This window comes from Tachyglossus aculeatus, chromosome 2 (assembly GCF_015852505.1).
Source record: "Tachyglossus aculeatus isolate mTacAcu1 chromosome 2, mTacAcu1.pri, whole genome shotgun sequence".
Classification (NCBI taxonomy): Eukaryota; Metazoa; Chordata; class Mammalia; order Monotremata; family Tachyglossidae; genus Tachyglossus; species Tachyglossus aculeatus.
This window is the reverse complement of record NC_052067.1, coordinates 169374460-169396335: the sequence shown is the minus strand read 5'-3', so window position 1 is coordinate 169396335 and position 21876 is coordinate 169374460.

Below are 21876 nucleotides of genomic sequence, written 5' to 3'. Positions count from 1 at the left end.
CAAGTGGCGGAGTTGCGATTAATAATGATAATAATAATGATGGCATTTATTAAGCACTTACTATATGCCAAGCACTGTTCTAAGCGCTGGGGAGGCTACAAGGTGATCTGGTTGTCCCACGGGGGGCTCATAGTCTTCATCCCCATTTGACAGATGAGGAAACTGAGGCCCACAGAATTGAAGTGACTTACCCAATGTCACACAGCACACAAGTGGCAGAGTCAGGATTAACAATAATAATAATAATAATGGCATTTATTAAGCGCTTACTATGTGCAAAGCACTGTTCTAAGTGCTGGGGAGGCTACAAGGTGATTGGGTTGTCCCCCGTGGGGCTCACAGACTTCACCCCCATTTGACAGATGAGGGAACTGAGGCCCAGAGAAGTGAAGTGACTTGCCCAAAGTCCCACATCACACAAGTGGTGGAGTTGGGATTAATAATAATAATAATAATAATAATAATAATAATAATGGCATTTATTAAGCGCTTACTATGATGGGTCCAAAATCTGCTCAACTAAGTAGAGTCCATTTGGCCTTCCACTGAGACCGCTTGGGTTTAATTTGCTCCAAAACACCACTTAATAATAATAATAATAATAATGGCATTTATTAAGCGCTTACTATGTGCAAAGCACTGTTCTTCACTTCACTTCTCTGTGCCTCAGTTCCCTCATCCGTAAAATGGGGATTAAGACTGTGAGCCCCGCGTGGGACACCCTGATTACCTTGTATCTACCCGGCGCTTAGAACAGCACATAGTAAGCGCTTAACAAATACCAACATTATTAGTATTATTATTATAATTATATCTGCCTGGAAGCAGTGCATTGTCGTGGCTACAGCCTGCACTGTGGTTCTAATCCCGGCTCCGCCACTTGTCTGCTGTGTGACCTTGAGCCAGTCGCTTTCCTTCTCTGTGCCTCGGTTCCCTCAGCTGCAAAATGGGGACGGAGACGGCGAGCCCCACGTGGGACGGGGACTGTGTCCATCCCGATTTGCTTGTAACCCCCCCAGCGCTTGGGACGGTGCCTGGCACACAGTAAATGCTTAACAAATACCAGAATTATTATTATTATTACCACTGCTATCGAAAAGTAGGGTGCAAAATAAGTTAACCGGTTTTAAATCGGCCGCAGGGTTCGAGAACCCAGGGCGGTGACGAAGATAGGAAAAATGACTCGGAGACGTGAGTTCAGATGGAGCAGGAAAGGAGGAAGGTGGCTACCTGCCCGTTCATCTCCGGAGAGAGGTACGAGTGACAATCAATCAATCAATCAATCAATCAATCGTATTTATTGAGCGCTTACTGTGTGCTCTAAGTAAGCGCTTAATAAATAATAATAATAATGTTGGTATTTGTTAAGCGCTTACTATGTGCAAAGCACTGTTCTAGGCTCTTTGGTAGATACAAGGTAATCAGGTTGTCCCACGTGGGGCTCGCAGTCTTCATCCCCATTTTACAGCTGAGGGAACTGAGGCCCAGAGAAGCTAAGTGACTTGCCTCCAGGAGGCCTTCCCAGACTGAGCCCCTTCCTTCCTCTCCCCCTCGTCCCCCTCTCCATCCCCCCATCTTACCTCCTTCCCTTCCCCACAGCACCTGTATATATGTATATATGGTTGTACATATTTATTACTCTATTTATTTATTTATTTATTTTACTTGTACATATCTATCCTATTTATTTTATTTTGTTGGTATGTTTGGTTTTGTTCTCTGTCTCCCCCTTTTAGACTGTGAGCCCACTGTTGAGTAGGGACTGTCTCTATGTGTTGCCAATTTGTACTTCCCAAGCGCTTAGTCCAGTGCTCTGCACATAGTAAGCGCTCAATAAAAACGATTGATGATGATGATGATGATGATGATGACGACAAGTGGCAGAGCGGGGATTTGAACCCATGACCTCTGACTCCAAAGCCCGGGCTCTTTCCACTGAGCCACGCTGCTTCCCGTCATCATCATTATTATTATTATTAGAGAGGGAGACAGACGAGGTAAATAAATAAATCACCAATGTGGACATAAGGTGCTGTGGGGTGAATGCCAAGTGCCCAGTGGAAGAGGGATGGAGGTGGGGCATTCGGGGAAATCAATCAATCAATCAATCAATCGTATTTATTGAGCACTTACTGTGTGCAGAGCACTGGACTAAGCGCTTGGGAAGTCCAAGTTGGCAACATATAGAGACAGTCCCTACCCGACAGTGGGCTCACAGTCTAAAAGACTGCGACATTCCTCGATCCCATTCCCGCTGTGTCTTTTATTGAGTTACAGTGATGCGGGAGCGAGCCATGGGAACTTCAGGGAACCAATGAGGACCGACAGGATGGTTGGGAATTTTCACCGGTCTCTGTTATCACAGACTTGTCCAGGCGAGAGTTACTCGTTATAGGCCTTCCAACCTTGCCGTGCGGACGGGAGTTACTTGTTATCGGCCCTATGACCTTGCATAGACGGGATGTTACTTGTTTGCTGGCCTTGAAGACATTCCGTTGTTGAGCCTCGCATAATGTACAAAAAGGAGTTGCTCTCGGCCTGCGCGGAATGGAGGGTTCGTTCATTCATTCAATCGTATTTAGTGAGCGCTTACTGTGTGCAGAGCACTGGACTAAGCGCTTGGGAAGTACAAGTCGGCAGCAGATAGAGACGGTCCCTACCCAACAGCGGGCTCACAGTCTAGAAGGTTACAGTTGGTAGGCACAAAATGGAGTCAGTCACGCCAAGTCCGCTGGCGGACAAGACCGTCATCTTAGCCCATCATCTTTTAGATTGTGAGCCCACTGTTGGGTAGGTACTGTCTCTATATGTTGCCAACTTGTACTTCCCAAGTGCTTAGTACAGTGCTCTGCACACAGTAAGCGCTCAATAAATACGATTGATTGATTGATTGATTAGCCCGCTGTTGGGTAGGGACTGTCTCTGTTGCCGACTTGTACTTCCCAAGCGCTTAGTGCAGTGCTCTGCACACAGTAAGCGCTCAATAAATACGATTGATTGATTGATTTCTCAGAATGCCCCACCTCCATCCCTCTTCAACGGGGCACTTGGCATTCACCCCACAGCACCTTATGTCCACATCGGTAATGTATTTATTTACCTCATCTGTCTCCCTCTCTAATAATAATAATAATGATGATGGCATTTATTAAGCTCTTACTGTATGCAAAGCACTGTTCTAATAAGCGCTGGGGAGGTTACAAGGTGATAAGGTTGCCCCATGGGGGGTTAATGGCTTTAATCCCCATTTTACAGATGAGGTCACCGAGGCCCAGAGAAGTGAAGCGACTTGCCCAGTGTCACACAGCTGACAGGCGGCGGAGCCGGAATTTGAACCCATTCATTCATTCATTCATTCGATCGTATTTATTGAGCGCTTACTGTGTGCAGAGCACTGGACTAAGCGCTTGGGAAGTACAAGTCGGCAGCAGATAGAGACGGTCCCTACCCAACAGCGGGCTCACAATCTAGAGGGTTACAGTCGGTAGGCACAAAATGGAGTCAGTCACGCCAAGTCCGCTGGCGGGCAAGACCATCATCTTAGCCCGCTGTTGGGTAGGGACTGTCTCTATTGCACACAGTAAGCGCTCAATAAATACGATTGATTGATTGATTGATTTCCCAGAATGCCCCACCTCCATCCCTCTTCCACTGGACACTTGGCATTCACCCCACAGCACCTTATGTCCACATCGGTAATTTATTTATTTACCTCATCTGTCTCCCTCTCTAGTAATAATAATAATGACGATGGCATTTATTAAGCGCTTACTGTGTGCAAAGCACCATTCTAAGCGCTGGGGAGGTTACAAGGTGATCAGGTTGTCCCACGGGGGGGTTAATGGTTTTAATCCCCATTTTACAGATGAGGTCACCGAGGCCCAGAGAAGTGAAGCGACTTGCCCAGAGTCACACAGCTGACAGGCGGCGGAGCCAGAATTTGAACCCATTCATTCATTCATTCATTCGATCGTATTTATTGAGCGCTTACTGAGTGCAGAGCACTGTACTAAGCGCTTGGGAAGTCCATCATCATCATCAATCGTATTTATTGAGCGCTTACTGTGTGCAGAGCACTGGACTAAGCGCTTGGGAAGTACAAGTTGGCAACATATAGAGACAGTCCCTACCCAACAGTGGGCTCACAGTCTAGAAGGGGAAGACAGAGAACAAAACCAAACATATTAACAAAATAAAATAAATAGAATCAATATGTACGAATAAAATAAATAAATAGAGTAATAAAACCCATGACCTCTGACCCCAAAGCCTGGGCTCTTTCCACTGAGCCACACTGCTTTTCTAGACTGAAAGACCCTTGAGGGCAGGGAACATGTCTACCGACTCGATTGTAGTGTGCTCTTTTAGACTGTGAGCCCACTGTTGGGTAGGGACTGTCTCTAAATGTTGCCAATTTGTACTTCCCAAGCGCTTAGTACAGTGCTCTGCACACAGTAAGCGCTCAATAAATACGACTGATGAAATACGATTGATGATGCTCTCCCCAGTGCTCCGAACACAGGAAGCATTTCATAAATACCACTGATGGATTGATTGATATATCTTCATATAGAGATATAACTACATACCAAGTACTTTTCCTATTTTAATGGCATTTGTTAAGCGCTTACTATCAATCAATCAATCAATCGTATTTATTGAGCGCTTACTGTGTGCAGAGCACTGGACTAAGCGCTTGGGAAGTACAAGGTGGCAACTTATAGAGACAGTCCCTACCCAACAGTGGGCTCACAGTCTAAAAGAACTACAGTCTACTATGTACCCGACACTGTATTAAGCGCTGGGGTAGATACGGGTTACTCATGGTGGACACAGTCCACGTCCCACATGGGGCTCACCGTCTTCATCCGCTCCTGCCTCGATTGGTGAAAATAGCGTTGCTTAGCGACAAGAGCCCGGGCTTGGATTCAGAGGATGTGGGTTCTAATCCCGGCTCCGCCGCTTGTCTGCTGTGTGACCTTGGGCAAGCCGCTTCACTTTGTACATATTTATTACTCTATTTATTTTACTTGTACATATCTATTCTATTTATTTTATTTTGTTAATATGTTTGGTTTTGTTCTCCGTCTCCCCCTTCTAGACTGTGAGCCCACTGTTGGGTAGGGACTGTCTCTAGATGTTGCCAGCTTGGACTTCCCAAGCGCTTAGTACAGTGCTCTGCACACAGTAAGTGTTCAATAAATACGATTCATTGATTGATTGATTGATTCAGTGGGAAGAGAATTATTACTCATTTATTGATTTATGTATTTTACTTGTACATATCTATTCTATTCATTTTATTTTGTTAATATGTTTGGTTTTGTTCTCTGTCTCCCCCTTCTAGACTGTGAGCCCACTGTTGGGTAGGAACCGTCTCTATATGTTGCCAACTTGTACTTCCCAAGCGCTTAGTACAGTGCTCTGCACACAGTAAGCGCTCAATAAATACGATTCATTGATTGATTCAGTGGGAAGAGAATTATTACTGTATTTATTGATTTATTTATTTTACTTGTACATGTCTATTCTATTTATTTTATTTTGTTAATATGTTTGGTTTTGTTTTCTGTCTCCCCCTTCTAGACTGTGAGCCCGCTGTTTGGTAGGAACCGTCTCTATATGTTGCCAACTTGTACTTCCCAAGCGCTTAGTACAGTGCTCTGCACACAGTAAGCGCTCAATAAATACGATTCATTGATTGATTCAGTGGGAAGAGAATTATTACTCTATTTATTGATTTATTTATTTTACTTGTACATGTCTATTCTATTTATTTTATTTTGTTAATATGTTTGGTTTTGTTTTCTGTCTCCCCCTTCTAGACTGTGAGCCCGCTGTTTGGTAGGAACCGTCTCTATATGTTGCCAACTTGTACTTCCCAAGCGCTTAGTACAGTGCTCTGCACACAGTAAGCGCTCAATAAATACGATTGATTGATTGATTGATTGATTCACTTCTCTGGGCCTCAGTGACCTCATTTTAAAATGGGGATGAAGACTGGGAGCCCCAAGTGGGACAACCTGATGACCTGGTGTCCTCCCCAGTGCTTAGAACAGTGCTTGGCACTGTTTGCCAAGCTGTTGGTAAGGCTTGGCACCGCCTTAACTCCTTCCCCTCCCCACAGCACCCGTATATATGTTTGTAAGTATTTATTACTCTATTTATTTATTTTACTTGTACATATTTATTCCATTTATTTTATTTGGTTAACGTGTTTTGTTTTGTTGTCTGTCTCCCCCTTCTAGACTGTGAACCCGCCGTTGGGTAGGGACCGTCCCTATATGTTGCCAACTTGGACTTCCCAAGCGCTCAGTACAGTGCTCTGCACACAGTAAGCGCTCAATAAATACGATTGAATGAATAAATGAATGATTAGAACCCACATCCTCCGACTGCCAAGCCCATGCTCTTTCCACTAAGCCACGCTGCTCCTCTATCATCATTATTTTTATTGTGACTCAACAGCATAAGACAAAAAGCTATGTGCAGAGCCCTGTGCTCAGGGCTCGGGCGAGTACAACAGAGTTAGCAGACACGTTCTCCGCCCGTAACGAGCTTACAGTCTAGTAGGATGGCGGTAGTTTCAGTTAATGAAGATTTTTGTGACTCAAAATAGCAGTAGTTTTCCTCTCTAGACCCAAGACTTTCTGATTCCCAGGCCCGTGCTCCATCCGCTACTCCATAGCCGCTTCTCATAACCCACAAACAGTGACTCTCCCCGCCTTCAAAGCTTTATTGAAGGCCCGCCTCCTCCAAGAGGCCTTCCCTGGCTAAGCCTCCCATTTCCTCATCATCAATCGTATTTATTGAGCGCTTACTGTGTGCAGAGCACTGTACTGAGCGCTTGGGAAGTCCAAGTTGGCAACATATAGAGACAGTCCCTACCCAACAGTGGGCTCACAGTCATCTCCCACTCCCTTCCGCCTCGCCCTGACTTGCTCCCTTTATTTACCCCTCCTCCCAACCCCACGCCACTTCTGTCCATAGTAATAATAATAATAATAATGTTGGTATTTGTTAAGCACTGACTATGTGCAAAGCACTGTTCAGGCTACAAGGTGATCAGGTTGTCCCACGGGGGGCTCACAGTCTTCATCCCCATTTTACAGATGAGGTAACCGAGGCTCAGAGAAGTAAAGTGACTTGCCCAAAGTCACACAGCTGACAATTAGCAGAGCCGGGATTTGAACCCATGACCTCTGACTCCAAAGCCCGTGCTCTTTTCCACTGAGCCACGATAAAGTTGGTATTTGTTAAGCACTAACTATGTGCAAAGCACTGTTCTAAGCGCCGGGGGGGATACAAGGTGATCAGGTTGTCCCACGTGGGGCTCACAGTCTTCATCCCCATTTTACAGATGAGGGAACGGAGGCTCCGAGAAGTTAAGTGACTTGCCCAAGGTCACACAGCAGACATGTGGAGGAGCCTGGATGCGAACCCATGACCTCTGACTCCTAAGCTCTTTAGAAATGTAATAATAATGATGGCATTTATTAAGCACTTACTATGTGCAAAGCACTGTTCTAAGCACTGGGGAGGTTACAAGGTGATCAGGATGTCCCACGGGGGGCTCACAGTCAATCCCCATTTTACAGATGAGGTAACTGAGGCCCAGAGAAGTGAAGCGACTTGCCCAAAGTCACACAACTGACAATTGGCAGAGCTGGGATTTGAACCCATGACCACTGACTCCAAAGCCCGGGCTCTTTCCACTGAGCCATGGATTGTTTCTATCTGTTGCCAAATTTTACTTCTCAAGCGCTTAGTACAGTGCTCTGCACACAGTAAGCACTCAATAATAATAATAATTGGCATTTGTTAAGCACTTACTATGTGAAAAGCACTGTTCTAAGCGCTGGGGAGGATACAGGGTGATCAGGTTGTCCCATGTGGGACTCACAGTCTTAATCCCCATTTTACAGATGAGGGAACTGAGGCCCAGAGAAGTTAAGTGACTTGCCCAAGATCACACAGCAGACATGTGGTGGAGTCGGGATTCGAACCCATGACCTCTGACTCCCAAGCCCGGGTTCTTTCCAGTGAGCCACGCTGCTTCTCAATAAACACGACTGAATGAATGAATGATTGACTGACTGAATGCTTACTGAGCATTGGACTGACTACGAGAGGGAAGACAATCAATCAATCAATCAATCGTATTTATTGAGCGCTTACTATGTGCAGAGCACTGTACTAAGCGCTTGGGAAGTACAAATTGGCATCACATAGAGACAGTCCCTACCCAACAGTGGGCTCACAGTCTAAAAGGGGGAGACAGGGAACAGAACCAAACATACCAACAAAATAAAATAAGTAGGATAGAAATGTACAAGTAAAATAAATAAATAAATAAATAAATAGAGTAATAAATATGTACAACCATATATACATATATCCAGGTGCTGTGGGGAAGGGAAGGAGGTAAGACGGGGGGATGGAGAGGGGGACGAGGGGGAGAGGAAAGAAGGGGCTCAATCTGGGAAGGCCTCCTGGAGGAGGTGAGCTCTCAGCAGGGCCTTGAAGGGAGACAACCGAAGGAAAAGACAATCCGGGCCCTCAACCTGAGGGAAGGGACAGGAAGATGGATGATTTTTACAAATTGATAACTTAGCTCATAACCAATCAATCAGTGGGATTTATTGAGGGCTTATTAGTGAGGGAAGCAGCGTGGCTCAGTGGAAAGAGCCCGGGCTTTGGAGTCAGAAGTCATGGGTTCAAATCCCGGCTCCGCCACTTGTCAGCTGGGTGACTTTGGGCAAGTCACTTCACTTCTCTGGGCCTCAGTTCCCTCATCTGTAAAATAGAAGCGGCGTGGCTCAGTGGAAAGAGCCCGGGCTTTGGAGTCAGAGGTCATGGGTTCGGATCCCGGCTCCACCGCATGTCTACTGTGTGACCTTGGGCGAGTCACTTCACTTCTCTGAGCCTCAGTTACTTCATCTGTAAAATGGAGATTAAGACTGTGAGCCCCACGTGGGACAACCTGATCACTTTGTATCCCCCCCCCCAGTGCCTAGAACAGTGCTTTGCACATAGTAAGCGCTTAACAAATGCCAACATTATTATTATTAAAATAGGGATTAAGACTGTGAGCCCCACGTGGGACAACCTCATCACCTTATAAACTCCCCAGCGCTTAGAACAGTGCTTGGTGCATAGTAAGCGCTTAATAAATGCCATTATTATTATTAAATTATTATGTGCTGAACTCCCCCATGCTGGGCAGCAGCGGCCCGGGACGGAGTCCAGGGCGGAGACTCGAGTTGACTGCGCGGAAAGAGGCGATGGTCAACCGATTCCGGATTTTTCCCAAGAAAACTCTGTGGATCCGCTACCGGAATGATCGCAGGCGGAGGTGGAGTGTTCTAGGAGAGATCCCGTTGCCGTGGGTTGGATACAACTCGACAACATGACAACAACAACAAAATCCGTCTCTCCCTCTAGACTGCAAGCTCGTTGTGGGCAGGGAATGCGTCTATTTACTTCTAAATCCTCCTCTCCCAAGCGCTTGGTACAGTGCTCTGCACACAGGAAGCGCTCAATAAATACGACTGACTGACCGATTGATTGATATTCTTCCAAGCATTTAGCACAGCGTTTTAGACCCAGAAAGCCCTCATTATCATTATTAGACAAAAACCCAGAAAGATCCAATGGTAATAATAATAATAATTATAATAATGATGGCATTTATGAAGCGCTTACTATGTGCAAAGCACTGTTCTAAGTGCTGGGGAGGTTACAAGGTGATCAGGTTGTCCCACCGGGGGCTCACAGTCTTCATCCCCATTTTACAGATGAGGGAACTGAGGCCCAGAGACTCAATCAATCAATCAAACAATCAATTGTATTTATTGAGCGCTTACTGTGTGCACAGCACTGTACTAACCGCTTGGGAAGTACAAGTTGGCAACAGAGAAGTGACTTGCCCAAAGTCACCCAGCTGACAATTGGCAGAGCCGGGATTTGAACCCATGACCTCTGACTCCAAAGCCCGGGCTCTTTCAGAAAAGAGAAGCGAAAGAGAAGCTTCAAAAGAGAAGCAGCGTGGCTCAGTGGAAAGAACCCGGGCTTGGGAGTCCGAAGTCATGGGTTCAAATCCCGGCTCCGCCAATTGTCAGCTGTGTGACTTTGGGCAAGTCACTTCACGTCTCTGTCCCTCAGTTACCTCATCTGTAAAATGGGGATTAAGACTGTGAGCCCCCGTAGGACAACCTGATCAACTTGTAACCTCCCCAGTGCTTAGAACAGTGCTATGCGCATAGTAAGCGCTTAATAAATGCCATCATTATTATTATTATTATTTCCACTGAGCCACGCTGCTTCTCAATAGAAAAAGATAGACCTGAGTAGACATAGATATAGAGAAGCAGCATGGCTCAGTGGAAAGAGCCCGGGCTTAGGAGTCAGAGGTCATGGGTTCAAATCCTGGCTCTGTCACTTGTCAGCTGTGTGACCTTGGGCAAGCCACTTAACTTCTCTGGGCCTCAGTTCCCTCATCTGGAAAATGGGGATTAAGACTGTGAGCCCCACGTGGGACAACCTGATCACCTTGTATCCCCCCCAGCGTTTAGAACAGTGCTTTGCACATAGTAAGCGCTTAACAAATACCATCATTATTATTATTATATATAGAGTCCGAGCAGCCAGGCACGGAGCCTGACAAAGACGGAACCGAGGTCAAGTTGGAGAGAAACAGAGTCACAGTGGGACACAGAGACAGAAAGAATCAGAGAAGAATGGAGACGGAGAGGCCCAGCCAGACAGACTCACAAGCTCGAGAAGCGGTGTGGCTCAGTGGAAAGAGCCCGGGCTTTGGAGTCAGAGGTCATGGGTTCAAATCCTGGCTCCGCCAACTGTCAGCTGTGTGACTTTGGGCAAGTCACTTCACTTCTCTGGGCCTCAGTTCCCTCATCTGTAAAATAGGGATGAAGACTGTGAGCCCCCCGTGGGACAACCTGATCAGCTTGTAACCTCCCCAGCGCTTAGAACAGCGCTTTGCATATAGTAAGCGCTTAATAAATGCCATTATTATTATAAGCTCAAACAGAGGCAGAGACTGATTCGGGCCCCTCTAGGCTGTAGTGGGTAGAGCCCGTGCCTGGGCCTCAGAAGGTCATGGGTTCTAATCCCGGCTCTGCCACTTGTCTGCTGTATGACCTTGGGCCTGTCGTGATTTTATTAATGATGTGTTTGATTTTATTAATAATGTATATATAGCTCTAATTCTATTTATTCTGATGGTATTGACACCTATCTACTTGCTTTGTTTTTTTTCTGTCTCCCCCCTTCTAATCAATCAATCAATCAATTGTATTTATTGAGCGCTTACTGTGTGCAGAGCACTGTACTAAGCGCTTGGGAAGTCCAAGTTGGCAACATATAGAGACGGTCCCTACCCAACAGTGGGCTCACAGTCTAGAAGGGGGAGACAGAGAACAAAACAAAGCATATTAACAAAATAAAATAAATAGAACAGATATGTACAAGTAAAATAATAAATAAATAGAGTAATAAATCCATCCAAACGTATATCCATATATACAGGTGCTGTGGGGAAGGGAAGGAGGTAAGGTGAGGGGGAAGGAGAGGGGGAAGAGGGGGAGAGAAAGGAGGGGACTCAGTCTGGGAGGAAGGAGGGGAACTCTATATATAATAATAATGATGGTATTTGTTAAGCGCTTTCTATGTGCAAAGCACTGTTCTAAGCACTGGGGGGATACAAGGTGATCAGGTTGTCCCACGGGGGGCTCACAGTCTTCATCCCCATTTTACAGGTAAGGTAACTGAGGCCCAGGGAAGTTAAGTGGCTTGCCCAAGGTCACACAGCTGACAAGTGGCAAAGCTGGGATTCGAACCCATGACCTCTGACTCCTAAACCCGGGCTCTTTCCACTGAGCCACCCTGCTTCTCTATGTCTGTGTCTACTCAGGTCTATCTATTTCTATGAACCCGTTGTTGGGTAGGGACCGTCTGTATCTGTTGCTGATTTGTACTTCCCAAGCGCTTAGTACAGTGCTCTGCATACAGTAAGAGCTCAATAAATACGATTGAATGAAAGTGGCTTCACTTCTCTGGGCCTCAGTTCCCTCATCTGTAAAATGGGGATTGAGACTGCGAGCCCCACGGGGACGGGGACTGTTCTGCCTGAATCCTCCCCAGCACTTAGTACAGTGCCTGGTATATAATAAGGACTTAACAAATAATAATTATATTATAATGTGTTTGTTAGTTTTTATATTGTACTGTCTCAAGCGCTTAGTACAGTGCTCTGCACATGGTAAATGCCCAATAAATAGAGAAGCAGCATGGCTCAGTGGAAAGAGCCTGGGCTTTGGAGTCAGAGGTCATGGGTTCAAATCCCAGCTCCGCCACTTGTCAGCTGTGTGACTTTGGGCAAGTCACTTCACTTCTCTGTGCCTCAGTTCCCTCACCTGTAAAATGGGGATGAAGACTGTGAGCCCCACGTGGGACAACCTGATCAGCTTGTAACCTCCCCAGCGCTTAGAACAGTGCTTTGCACATAGTAAGCGCTTAATAAATGCCATTATAAAAAAATAAATAAATACAACTGGATAAATGAATTCAGGTGGCCAAAAGACACTTTATGTGTCGAACAGGCAGGTGAAGATCAAGACTATATGGAAAGCATCCTGTTGAGCTGATTATCATCAATCGTATTTATTGAGCGCTTACTATGTGCAGAGCACTGTACTAAGCGCTTATATATTTATATATATATTATATATATAAAAATATATATTATGGTTATCTATGTATATTTTATATATATACATAAATATATACATATATATACATAATATATACATATATATTTTATATATAAAATATATATATTATGATTATATATTTTTCACTCCACAGGTGACCATCACAAGCTCCTTGAAGGGCAAGGCCTATGAGAAGCAGTGTGGTCTAGTGGCTAGAGCCCGGGCCTGGGAATCAGAAGGTTCAGAGAAGCAGCGTGGCTCAGTGGAAAGAGCCCGGGTTTTGGAGTCAGAGGTCATGGGTTTGAATCCCGGCTCCGCCACATGTTTGCTGTGTGACCTTGGGCAAGTCACTTCACTTCCCTGAGCCTCAGTTACCTCATCTGTACAATGGGGATTAAGATTGTGAACCCCACGTGGGACAACCTGATCATCTTGTATCCCCCCAGTGCTTAGAACACTCTCCCTCCCCCTCTGTCCCTCGTCCCCCTCTCCATCCCCCCATCTTACCTCCTTCCCTTCCCCACAGCACCTGTATATATGGATATATGTTTGTACAGATGTATTACTCTATTTATTTATTTATTTTACTTGTACATAGCTATCCTATTTATTTTATTTTGTTAGTATGTTTGGTTTTGTTCTCTGTCTCCCCCGTTTAGACTGTGAGCCCACTGTTGGGTAGGGACTGTCTCTATATGTTGCCAACTTGTACTTCCCAAGCGCTTAGTACAGTGCTCTGCATACAGTAAGCGCTCAGTAAATATGATTGATTGATTAGAACAATGCTTTACACATAGTAAGCGCTCAGTAAATATGATTGATTGATTAGAGCAATGCTTTACACATAGTAAGCGCTTAACAAATGCCATCATCATCATCATCATCAACATCATTCTAATCCCGGCCCCGCCCCATTTCGGCTGTGTGACCTTGGGCAAGTCACTTCACTTCTCTGGGCCTCAGTTCCCTCATCTGGAAAATGGGGATTGAGACTGTGAGCCCCACGTGCGACAGAGACTGTGTCCAACCTGATTATCTTACATGAACCCCTGCATTTAGAGCAGCGATAGAAACATGATTCAAATCCCGGCTCTGCCAGTTGTCAGCTGTGTGACTTTGGGCCAGTCACTTCACTTCTCTGGGCCTCAGTTCCCTCATCTGTCAAATGGGGATGAAAACTGTGAGCCCCCCGTGGGATAACGGGGGACTGTGAGCCCACTGTTGGATAGGGACTGTCTCTATATGTTGCCAACTTGGACTTCCCAAGCGCTTAGTACAGTGCTCTGCACACAGTAAGTGCTCAATAAATACGATTGATTGATTGATTGATTGATAAATCCCATTATTATCATTATTAGAAGGTGGGAGACAGACAGCAAAACAAAACAAGTAGCATTCCCAGTCTAGGAATGGAATGGCTTTCCCTCTTCTTGACTTTCCTTCCTGAAATGAGACTGCTGGCCTACTGGAAACTTTCCAGGTGCCACATCCTGAGAGAGGGGTGGTTTCCACTCTCTCCTCATCCTCCTGGACCTGTCAGCCCCCTTCGACGCTGCAGACCAATCAATCAATCAATCAATCAATCGTATTTATTGAGCGCTTACTATGTGCATAGCACTGTACTAAGCGCTTGGGAAGTACAAATTGGCAACACATAGAGACAGTCCCTACCCAACAGTAGGCTCACAGTCTAAAAGGGGGAGACAGAGAACAAAACCAAACATACCAACAAAATAAAATAAATAGGATAGAAATGTACAAGTAAAATAAATAAATAAATAGAGTAATAAATATGTGCAACCATATATCCATATATACAGGTGCTGTGGGGAAGGGAAGGAGGCAAGATGGGGGGATGGAGAGGGGGCGAGGGGGAGAGGAAGGAAGGGGCTCAGTCTGGGAAGGCCTCCTGGAGGAGGTGAGCTCTCTCGGGGGGGTCGCGTAACTAGTTCTCCACCTCCTTCTCCTTGAAACTTGATCCGCCCTTGGATTCACTGCTCTGGGCCTGTTACTCCCCTCCTCAGAAATCTCCAGTGGCTACCAATCAACCTACGCATCAGGCAGAAACTCCTCCCCCTGGGCTTCCAGGCTGTCCATCCATCCATCCCCTTGCCCCCTCCTCCCTCACCTCTCTTCTGTCCTTCTCCAGCCCAGCCCGCACCTTCCGCTCCTCTGCCTCCGCTCACCTCCTCACTGGGCCTCCTCCTCGCCCGTCCCGCCATCGACCCCCGGCCCCCGTCCTCCCCCTGGCCTGGAATGCCCCCAATCCCTCTGCCCATCCTCCAAGCTAGCTCTCTTCCTCCCTTCAAATCCCTACTGAGAGCTCACCTCCTCCAGGAGGCCTTCCCACACTGAGCCCCCCTTTTCCTCTGCCTCCCTATGGTCCCCATTCCCTCCCTCCACCCTATTCCCTTCCCCTCCCCACAGCACTTGTGTGTATTTGTACATATTTATTACTCTATTAATTTTATTAATGATGTATATATAGCTACAATTCTATTTATCTATTCTGATGATATTGTTGCCCGTCTACTTGTTTTGTTTTGTTCTCTGTCTCCCCCTTCTAGACTGTGAGCCCACTGTTGGGTAGGGACTGTCTCTGTCTGTTGCCAACTTGGACTTCCCAAGTGCTTAGTCCAGTGCTCTGCACACAGTAAGTGCTCAATAAATACGATTGAATGAATGAATGAATCTTTTGCCGAATTGTACTTCCCAAGCGCTTAGTCCAGTGCTCTGCACACAGTAAGCGCTCAATAAATACGATTGAATGAGTGAATGAATCTTTTGCCGAACTGTACTTTCAAAGCGCTTAGTCCAGTGCTCTGCACACAGTAAGCACTCAATAAATACGATTGAATGAATGAATGAATTAGTCATTTGCCGAATTGTACTTTCCAAGTGCTTAGTCCAGTGCTCTGCACACACTAAGCGCTCAATAAATACGATTGAATGAATGAATCTTTTGCAGAATTGTACTTTCAGTCCAGTGCTCTGCACACAGTAAGTGATCGATAAATATGATTGAATCAATCTTTTGCTGACTTGTACTTTCCAAGCGCTTAGTCCAGTGCTCTGTACACAGTAAGCGCTCAATAAATGCGATTGAATGAATGAATGAATTTCTGCCCATAAGGAGCTTAGAGTCTAGAGAGAGAGATACGAGCTAATCAGGTCTGACAAAATCCCTGTCGTTCGTTCATTCATTCTTCTAGACTGTGAGCCCACTGTTGGGTAGGGACCGTCTCTATATGTTGCCAACTTGTACTTCCCAAGCGCTTAGTACAGTGCTCTGCACACAGTAAGTGCTCAATAAATACAATTGATTGATTGATTGGGAAGTACAAGTTGGCAACATATAGAGACTGTCTTCAATCACATTTGTTGAGCACTTACTGTGTGCAGAGCACTGTACTAAGCGCTTGGGAAGTACAAGTCAGCAACAGATCGAGACAGTCCCTACTTAACAACGGGCTCACCGTCTAGAAGGGGGAGACAGACGGCAAAACAAAACATGTAGACAGGTGTCAACATCGTCAGAACAAATAGAATTATAGCTAGATGCACACCATTAACAAAATAAATAGAATAGTAAATATGGACAAGTAAAATACATAGAGTAATAAACCTGTACAAACATATATACAGGTGCTGTGGGGAGGGGAAGGAGGAAGGGCAGGGGGGAGATGGGAAGGGGGAGAGGAAAAAGGGGGCTGAGTGTGGGAAGGCCTCCTGGAGGAGGTGAGCTCTCAGCAGGGCCTTGAAGGGAGGAAGAGAGCTAGCGCGGCGGAGGGGCAGAGGGATTGGGGGCATTCCAGGCCCGGGGGAGGACGTGGGCCTGGGGTTGATGGCGGGACAGGCCGGAACGAGGTACGGTGAGGAGATTACATTACAGCCCAGCCCGCACCCTCTGCTCCTCCACCACTGATCTCCTCACGGTACCTCGCTCTCGCCTGTCCCTCCATCGACCCCCGGCCCCCGTCCTCCCCCGGGCCTGGAATGCCCTGCTCCCTCTGCCCATCCGCCAAGCTAGCTCTCTTCCTCCCTTCAAGGCCCTGCTGAGAGCTCACCTCCTCCAGGAGGCCTTCCCACACTCAGCCCCTTCCTTCCTCTCCCCCTCGTCCCCCTCTCCATCCCCCCATCTTACCTCCTTCCCTTCCCCACTGCACCTGTATATATGTATCTATGTTTGTACATATTTATTACTCTATTTATTTATTTATTTGTACATATCTATTCTATTTATTTTATTTTGTTAGTGTGTTTGGTTTTGTTCTCCGTCTCCCCCTTTCAGACTGTGAGCCCACTGTTGGGTAGGGACTGTCTCTATATGTTGCCAATTTGTACTTCCCAAGCGTTTAGTACAGTGCTCTGCACATAGTAAGCGCTCAATAAATACGATTGATGATGATGATGGTGATGATGATTAGCGGCGGAGGAGCGGAGGGTGCGGGCTGGGCTGGAGAAGGAGAGAAGGGAGGTGAGGTAGGAGGGGGTGAGGGGATGGATGGCCTTGAAGCCGAGAGTGAGGAGTTTTTGCTTGATGCGTAGGTTGACAGGCAGCCACTGGAGATTTTTGAAGAGGGGAGTGACATGCCCAGAGCGTTTCTGGACAAAGATAATCCGGACAGCGGCGTGAAGTACAGACTGAAGTGGGGAGAGACAGGAGGATGGAAGCCCCTGTCTCAAAAGGGGCTCACAATCTAAACTATTGGAGATCAGGCATTTTATCCATGGAATGGGCTTGGGAGTCAGAAGGTCTTGGATTCTAATCCCGGCTTTGCCACCTGTCTGCTGTGTGACCTTGGGCAAGTCACTTTACTTCTCTGGGCCCCAGTTCCCTCATCTGGAAGATGGGGATGGAGGCCGTGAGCCCCATGTGGGACAGGGACTGTGATGATGATGATGATGATGATGATGATGATGAAGGTATTTGTTAAGCGCTTACTATGTGCAAAGCACTGTTCTAAGCGCTGGGGGAGGTTACAAGGTGATCAAGTTGTCCCACAGGGGGCTCACAGTTTTAATCCCCATTTCACAGATGAGGTAACTGAGGCACAGAGAAGTGAAGTGACTTGCCCAAAGTCACACAGCTGACAGTTGGCAGAGCTGGGATTTGAACCCATGATCTCTGACTCCAAAGCCCGGGCTCTTTGCTTGTCTCTGCCCCAGCACTTAGTACAGTGCCTGGCACATAGTAAGCACTTAGCAAATGCCATCATTATTATTTTACAGATGAAGAAACTGAGGCACGGAGCATTTAAGTGACATACCCCAGGTCACGAAACAGGCAAGTGAGAATCCCGGCTCCGCCAATTGTCAGCTGTGTGACTTTGGGCAGGTCACTTCACTTCTCTGGGCCTCAGTTCCCTCATCTGGAAAATGGGGATTGACTGGGAGCCCCCCGTGGGACAACCTGATCACCTTGTAACCTCAACAGTGCTTTGCACATAGTAAGCGCCTAATTAATGCCATTATAAAAAAACCAGGATTAGAACCCAGGTTCCCCAACTCCCAGGTCTGTGTTCTTTCCACTAGGCCGCCCTGCTTTTTCAGCGGCAGGCTAAGAGAACTGAGGCTGTCAATCAGGCCAAGTTCCTTGACCACTCACCATTTTGCCATCATTGTCAGCGGTCGATTTAATCAAAATCTCCTTGCCTTTGGAAGATACTTTGCGGTGGCAGCATCTCTTCATTAAAATAATGAGTGCAATACTTCCGGGGCCTTCTCTAGAGAAGCTTATAGCTTTAAAATCGGCAGATGATAGTTTTAATTGAGAAATAGCAACATGGTTTAGTGGACAGAGCATGGGCTAGCTCTCTTCCTCCCTTCAAGGCCCTGCTGAGAGCTCACCTCCTCCAGGAGGCCTTCCCAGACTGAGCCCCTTCCTTCCTCTCCCCCTCGTCTCCCTCTCCATCCCCCCCATCTTACCTCCTTCCCTTCCCCACAGCACCTGTATATATGTATATATGTTTGTACATATTTTTTTACTCTATTTATTTATTTTATTTGTACATATCTTTTCTATTTATTTTATTTTGTTAGTATGTTTGGTTTTGTTCTCTGTCTCCCCCTTTTAGACTGTGAGCCCACTGTTGGGTAGGGACTGTCTCTATTTGTTGCCAATTTGTACTTCCCAAGCGCTTAGTACAGTGCTCTGCACATAGTAAGCGCTCAATAAATACGATTGATGATGATGATGATGATGATGGGCTTGGGAGCCAGAAGTACCTGGGGTCATTCATTCATTCATGGAGTCAGAGGTCATGGGTTCAAATCCTGGCTCCACCAATTGGCAACTGGGTGACTTTGGGCAAGTCACTTCACTTCCCTGGGCCTCAGTTACCTCATCTGTAAAATGGGGATTAAGACTTTGAGCCCCACCGTGGGACAACCTGATCACCTTGTAACCTTCCCGGCACTTAGAACGGTGCTTTGCGCATAGCAAGCGCTTAATAAATGCCATTATTATTATTATTATTCATTCCTTCATTCATTCAATCGTACTTATTAAGCGCTTATCATGTGCAGAGCACTGTACTAAGCACTTGGAAAGTACAATTCAGCAACAAATAAAGACAATCCCTGCTCACAATGGGCTCACTGTCTAGAAGTGGGGAGACAGATATCAAAACAAGTAAACCGGCATCAATAGCATCAATATAAAGAAATAGAATTACAGACATATGCACATCATTACAGGCTTGGGAGTCGGAGGTTGTGGGTTCTAATCCCATCTCCGCCACTTGTCTGCTGTGTGACCTTGGGCAAGGCACTTCACTTCTCTGGGCCTCAGTTACCTCGCCTGTAAAATGGGGATTAAGATTGTGAGCCCCATGTGGGACAATCTGATAATCTTGTATCTACCCCAGCGCGTAGACCAGTGCTTGGCAAATAGTAAGTGCTTAACAGATATCATAATAATAATAGTTATTATTAAATAAATAGAATTATAATCTCAGCTCCACTACTTGTCTGCTGTGAGACCTTGGATAAGTCAGTTCACTTCTCTGGGCCTCAGTTACCTTGCCTGTAAAATGGGGATTAAGATTGTGAGCCCCATGTGGGACAATCTGATAATCTTGTATCTACCCCAGCGCGTAGACCAGTGCTTGGCAAATAGTAGGTGCTTCACGGATATCATAATAATAATAATAATTATTATTATTAAATAAATAGAATTATAATCTCAGCTCCACTACTTGTCTGCTGTGAGACCTTGGATAAGTCACTTCACTTCTCTGGGCCTCAGTTACCTCGCCTGTAAAATGGGGATTAAGATTGTGAGCCCCACATGGGACAATCTGATAATCTTGTATCTACCCCAGCGCGTAGACCAGTGCTTGGCAAATAGTAAGTGCTTAACAGATATCATCATAATAATAATTATTATTAAATAAATAGGATTATAATCTCAGCTCCACTACTTGTCTGCTGTGAGACCTTGGATAAGTCACTTCACTTCTCTGGGCCTCAGTTACCTCACCTGTAAAATGGGGATTAAGATTGTGAGCCCCATGTGGGACAATCTGATAATCTTGTATCTACCCCAGCGCGTAGACCAGTGCTTGGCAAATAGTAAGTGCTTAACGGATATCATAATAATAATAATTATTATTATTAAATAAATAGAATTATAGTAGCTCCACTACTTGTCTGCTGTGAGACCTTGGATAAATCACTTCACTTCTCTGGGCCTCAGTTACCTCGCCTGTAAAATGGGGATTAAGATTGTGAGCCCCATGTGGGACAATCTGATAATCTTGTATCTACCCCAGCGCGTAGACCAGTGCTTGGCAAATAGTAAGTGCTTAACAGATATCATCATAATAATAATTATCATTAAATAAATAGAATTATAATCTCAGCTCCACTACTTGTCTGCTGTGAGACCTTGGATAAGTCACTTCACTTCTCTGGGCCTCAGTCACCTCGCCTGTAAAATGGGGATTAAGATTGTGAGCCCCATGTTGGACAATCTGATAATCTTGTATCTACCCCAGCGCGTAGACCAGTGCTTGGCAAATAGTAAGTGCTTAACAGATATCATCATAATAATAATTATTATTAAATAAATAGAATTATAATCTCAGCTCCACTACTTGTCTGCTGTGAGACCTTGGGTAAGTCACTTCACTTCTCTGGGCCTCAGTTACCTCGCCTGTAAAATGGGGATTAAGATTGTGAGCCCCATGTGGGACAATCTGATAATCTTGTATCTACCCCAGCGTGTAGACCAGTACTTGGCAAATAGTAAGTGCTTAACGGATATCATAATAATAATAATTATTATTATTAAATAAATAGAATTATAGTAGCTCCACTACTTGTCTGCTGTGAGACCTTGGATAAATCACTTCACTTCTCTGGGCCTCAGTTACCTCGCCTGTAAAATGGGGATTAAGATTGTGAGCCCCACGTGGGACAATCTGATAATCTTGTATCTACCCCAGCGCGTAGACCAGTGCTTGGCAAATAGTAAGTGCTTAACAGATATCATAATAATAATAATTATCATTAAATAAATAGAATTATAATCTCAGCTCCACTACTTGTCTGCTGTGAGACCTTGGATAAGTCACTTCACTTCTCTGGGCCTCAGTTACCTCGCCTGTAAAATGGGGATTAAGATTGTGAGCCCCATGTGGGACAATCTGATAATCTTGTATCTACCCCAGCGTGTAGACCAGTACTTGGCAAATAGTAAGTGCTTAACGGATATCATAATAATAATAATTATTATTATTAAATAAATAGAATTATAGTAGCTCCACTACTTGTCTGCTATGAGACCTTGGATAAATCACTTCACTTCTCTGGGCCTCAGTTACCTCGCCTGTAAAATGGGGATTAAGATTGTGAGCCCCATGTGGGACAATCTGATAATCTTGTATCAACCCCAGCGCGTAGACCAGTGCTTGGCAAATAGTAAGTGCTTAACAGATATCATCATAATAATAATTATTATTAAATAAATAGAATTATAATCTCAGATCCACCACTTGTCTGCTGTGAGACATTGGGTAAGTCACTTCACTTCTCTGGGCCTCAGTTACCTCGCCTGTAAAATGGGGATTAAGATTGTGAGCCCCACATGGGACAGGGATTGTGTCCAACCTGATTACCTTGTTCTTACCCCAGTTCAGTA